The sequence below is a fragment of the Petaurus breviceps genome, unplaced genomic scaffold (assembly GCF_028583685.1).
Source record: "Petaurus breviceps papuanus isolate PSGF00001 unplaced genomic scaffold, PetGlider_PUasm1.0 37, whole genome shotgun sequence".
Classification (NCBI taxonomy): Eukaryota; Metazoa; Chordata; class Mammalia; order Diprotodontia; family Petauridae; genus Petaurus; species Petaurus breviceps.
In genome coordinates, this window is record NW_027186296.1 from 102,784,844 (window position 1) to 102,790,548 (window position 5,705).

Below are 5,705 nucleotides of genomic sequence, written 5' to 3' on the forward strand. Positions count from 1 at the left end.
AGAGAGAGAGAGAGAGAGAAAGAGAGAAAGAAAGAAAGAAAGAAAGAAAGAAAGAAAGAAAGAAAGAAAGAAAGAAAGAAAGAAAGAAAGAAAGAAAGAAAGAAAGAAAGAAAGAAAGAAAGAAAGAAAGAAAGAAAGAAAGAAGCTGGTCTTCTCAGAGACTGCGAGAAGAAGCTGGTACTTGTAACTCTATAGGGCTGGTTTTTTGGATTGGCAAGAAGTAGATTCGGGGCTCCTGATGGTTGACATGCAAGTTGCAAGCCTCACATGAGTACAAAGACAGAGGAAACATGGCCAGAGAATTAAGTACTTGTGAGCATTCCATACTCAGTGTCCTTTGCTAGACATTCATCTAAATCATGCCCACTAACAGTGAGTGCAGGGCTCCGTCCCAGGCCTCTTCTCTTTTTTTGGTTGGTAATTTCATCAGTTCCCATGGATTCAATTATGATTTCTATTCTGATGATCCTCAAATCTGCTTTCAGGGACTGAATCTCTCTCCTAACCTCCAGACTCATATCTCCAGTTCCTTATTGGACATCTCAAACTGGATGTCTCAGAGACCTCGTAAACAGAACATGTCCAAAATGAACTCACTATCTTTTCACCCCAAACTCTGATTTTCCAAACCTCCATCTTACTGTAAAGGGTACAATATTCTTTTAGTTATTCAGGCATTCAACCTAGATGTCATACTCAGTTCCTCATTCTCTCTCATATCCCATATCCAAACAAGTGCCAAGTATTCTCAATTTTACCTTTGTAATGTCTCTCATAATGAAACAATTCTCTTTTCTGAGACTTCCACCACTTTATTATAGGTCCTCATCCCCTCATATCTAGACTACTGCAATAACTTGCTGGTTTGTCTCCCTTCCATGAGCTTCCACTCACCTTAATCCATCCTCCACCCAGTTGCCAAAGTAGTTTTTGTAAAGCAAAGGAATCAACCATGGCATCCCCTCCCATTTGATAAGCACCAGTGGCTCCTTATCACTTCCAGGATCAAATGTAACATCTACTGATATCCAAAGTCCTTTATAACATGGCACCTCCTACCTTATAGTCTACTGTATACTCTGTGATCCAGTGATCCCTGCCTCCATGCTGTTCTTCACCCAATACAGATCATCTCCCAACTCCATTCATACTCACTGGCTGTCTTCAAAGCTGGAATTCTCTCTCTTTCTCTTCATCTATGCCTCATAGTTTCCATGAATTTTTCCAAGTTCAAGCTAAAATCCCATCTTCTACATAAAGCCTTTCCCAGTCTCCCCTCTGTTGATTCTCCCGAATTTATCCTTTATATATCTTGTTTGTACATAATTGTTTGCAAGTTGTTTTCCCCATTACACCATGTGTTACCTGAAAGCAAATACTTAGGGCAGTGGAGTCAAGATGGTAGAGTAGAAACAGGACTTCCACACACAGCTCCAGCTACCATCTCCTCCAATTCATGTAAAAAAAATGACTTTAAACAAACTTTGGAGCTAAAGAACCCACAAAATGACACAGGGAAGATAATCTCTCACTGAGGACAGCCTGGCAGGCTGGCAGGAAGTGCCCAGTGCAGCAATCTGGGAGCTGGGTCCAGCCCCGCAGGAGCCCGATTTTTTAGCCTCAGGGTGGCTTGACCAGCCACCAGCTGGAGGGACTTCAAATGACCAGCAGCTGTGGTGGTTTCCAAAATTATCAACCCATACATGATGAGGACCAAGCAGAAGGTCAGTGCAGTGTGGACTTTGGGACCTGGGAATTCAGGAGTGTGATCTGGCTTTTATCCCCTGGAGGGAGAGGCAACTGAGGCTCCACGTCTGTGAAGCTGACCACCACATGGCAGATTCAGACCTCCTGGTCTACAGATTGTAGGGGGACGAAGTGACCAGTGTGAGGGGCAATTGCTCTTGCTTTAAACTGCTTGGATCTGGATTGCCATCTAGGGTGGAGGTCCTGGAGTGTGGGAACAGTTTGCTAGAGAATGTGGAGGCTTCAGAGAGGGCACCCAATTAATAGCTCTAATAGCTCTAACTAATAGCAGCTGCAAAACCCCAGCATTTGGGAAAAAAGCTCCTGTTTCAGGTAGCAGAGTTCTACTGTGGCAAAAGCTCAAAAGTCAAGTAATTGAGTGGCAACATGAGTAAGCAAAGGAAGCAAAGGAAACAGAGCAATCGAACTTTAGCCACCTATTTTGGCAACAAAAAGGATCAAATCATGGAACAGGAGGAAGACAGTGAAGTCAGAACTCTTGCACCAAAAGCTTCCAAGAAAATATGAGCTGGTTACAGGCCATAGAGGAGCTTAAAAAGGAGTTTGAAAGTCAAATAAGAGAAGTGGAGGAAAAATTGGGAAGAGAAATGAGAACAATACAAGAAAATGATGAAATAAGAATCAACAACCTGACTAAAGAAAATAACACCTTAATAATAGGCTAACTTGGGGTGGCCAGGTAGCACAGCGAGTAAGAGCACCAGCCCCAGTGTCGGGATGACCTAGTGATTGAATCCAGGCTCTGACACTTAGCACCCACCCAGAAACACCTGGCCATGTAACCTTGAGCAAGTTACTTAACCCCAATTGCTTAGGGGTGGCCAGGTGGCTCAGCAAGTAAGAGCACTGGCCCCAGTGTTGGGATGAGCTGGGATCGAATCTGGGCTCAGATACTTAGCACCACACCCAGAAATAACTGGCCATGTAACCTTGAGCGAGTTACTTAACCCCAATTGCTTTAAAACAATTAATTATATGGAAAAAGAGGCTCAAAAAGGCAATGAGGAGAAGAATGCCTGAAAAAGCTGAATTTTCCAGATGGAAAAAGAATCTCAAAAGCTCACTGAAGAGAATCATTCCTTCAGAATTAGATTGGAGCAAATGGAAACTAGTGACTTTATGAGAAATCAAGATACTATTAAACAGATTCAAAAAATTGAAAAAATAGAAGGCAATGTGAAATATCTCTTTGGGAAAACCACTGACCTGGAAAATAGATCCAGGAGGGATAATTTAAAAATTATTGGACTACCTGAAAGCCATGATCAAAAAAAAAGAACCTAGAAATCATCCTTCAAGGAATTCTCAAGGAAAATTGCCCTAATGTTTTAGAACAAGAGGGCAAAATAGAGGTTGAAAGAATCGACTGATCACCTCCTCAAAAAGATCCCAAAAAGGAAACTCCTAGGAATATTATAGCTAGGTTCCAGAATTCCCAGATCAAGGAGAAAATATTACAAGCAGCCAGGAAGAAACAATTTCAATGTTGTGGAAACACAATCAGGATAACTCAGGACCTGACAGCTTCTACACTGAGGGATGAAAGAGCTTGCAACATGACATTTTGGAGGTCAAAGAAGGTGGGATTAAAACCAAGAATCACCTACCCAACAAAACTGAATATCATGTTTCAGGGGAAAATATGGTCAGTCAGTGGAACAGAGAACTTCCAAATATTCTTCATCAAAAAACCAGAATTGAATAGAAAATTTGACATTCAGATACAAGAAGCAAGAGAATCATGAGAGGTAAACAGGCAAAAGAAATCATAAGGAGCTTATCAAAGTTGAACTACTTATATTCCTACATAGAAAAATGATAAATGTAACTTATGAAACTTTTCTCAATATAAGAATAGTTGAAGGGAATAGAAATGTACATATATATATATATATGTATAGAGAGAGAGAGAGAGAGATGTATAAATACACATATATGTCTATATAGGACGATATATGGGTGTATGAATACATATGTGAGTGTGTGTATATATGTGTACAGGTATACATAGACAGAGGACACAGGATCAATTGAATAGGAAGGGATGATACTTAAAAAGTGAAATTAAGAAGTGAGAGAAGAATATAATAAGAGGAGATGGGGAAAGACAGAATGGGCTAAATTATCTCATATAGAAGTGGCAAGGGAAAATTGTTGCAATGGAGGAGAAGAACAGGAAGGCAAAAGGAAATGAGTCAACCTTATTCTCATCGCATTTGGCTTAGGGAGGGAATGGCATACACACTAAATAGGGTATCTCACCTTACAGGAGAGTAGAGGGGAAGGGGAAGACAGAGGGGATAATGGAAGGGAGGGCAGGTTGGTGGGGAGGGAAGTTGGAAGCACTAACTTTTGAAAAGGGACAGGATCAAAGTAGAGAATAGAACAAATGTGGGGTGGGATAGGTTGGAGGGAAATGTAGTCAGTCTTTCACAATATATCCACTATGGAAATGTTTTGCATAGCTACACATGTACAACCTATATTGAATTGAATCTTTCCAGTGATGTTGAGTGGCAAGGGAGGAAGGAAAAGCATCTGTAATCCAAAGTTTTAAAATCAAATGTTTAAAAATACGTATACATATTATTATTATTATTTTACACGTAACTGGGAAATGAGATATACAGGCACTGGAGCATAGAGTTCCACCATGCTCTACTGGAAAGTTGGAGGAGGGATAGGGAAAGACATTGCAGAGAGCACATTGGTGGAGGGGATATTCAGTGAGATCACTGTTTTTGGGGTGGTGGGTAGGGAAAAATGGGGAGAAAATTTGTAACTCAAAATCTTGTGGAAATGAATTATGTAAACTAAGAAAATAAAAAAGAGAGGAAAATAAATTTAAAAAAGAAAGCAAAGACTTAACTTTTTACCTTTTTTATATCCTCTGTACTTAGCACAGTACTTGACACAGTAGGTAATTCAGAAATGCACACTGACTGATTGACCTCAGAACCCATGACACCATTTAAATGAGACCTACATTAATCTTGTTTAGCAGAGAGACTTTGGAGAGACAAAAAATAAGCAAAGCTTAGGAGATATGGGGTTAAAGGTGTAAACTTTGGAATAGCTAATGGGAGTCTATGAAATTGGAGAAAGGTAAGGAAAATTGATTGTCCAATCTGTACCTTGATTGCTTGTAACTGTATCCCCAGAGATTATTAAAGACAGATTTCTCTGGTGACATTATTCTCCATTTGGTTGAACTAAGATTTTATATTTCTCCTGAGTTAAAGAGTCCATTTATTCTGGCATATTCTATTGTCTGCATAACTTTCTTGATTTCTGATTACCAGCTAAGTGTTTGTTTACTATCCATTATTGTATTATATAACAAGTATTTGGTGGAACAGAGCTAAGCTATCTGAAAATAAACTGTTATTCTCCCGTTTAGAGATATCAGGAAAGTGGAAAAAGTACCTTGTATCCTAAATCCCTAATAGGGTTATATACTCACAGACTGTAGATATCTCATGTGTAATTGCTGGGTATAATTCTAGCCCAGTACCCCTTGTTGATATAGGAGAGTGGAGGAATGAGTGTCCAGTCATGGTCCTCCTTCAATTGGCATAAAGGGGAAAAATGCATTCTTCCATGAAGACACAGAAGAACGAAAGACATATCTCATTTATCTAAATATATCCCTGCACACTGGAACAACCTGAGTTCCTGTGACTACAGTTTTACATATACAAGCTCTTGTTTAGAACATGTAAAAGAGGGTACTAGCTCCAAACTATTGTGGTTGTCTCTCCACTCCACCTGGATATAGCAAAGAAAAGCAAGGAGGAGGAGGGAAAGGGAGAGGAGGAGGAGAAGGAAGAAGAGGAGTATAGTACACAACAATAATAGATTGGTCCGCTTCAGAAATGAAAGATCATCATAATCATCATCACCATCATCATCATCATCATCACCATCATCATCATCAT

At 39.9% G+C, this 5,705-nt stretch overlaps 1 protein-coding gene across 1 annotated transcript in view; it reads right to left on the reverse strand.

Moving 5' to 3' along the window:
- CPXM2 (carboxypeptidase X, M14 family member 2) overlaps positions 1 to 5,705 on the reverse strand; it is a 261,915-nt gene that overhangs the window by 168,413 nt on the left and 87,797 nt on the right. The gene's annotated exons all lie outside the window — the stretch shown is intronic.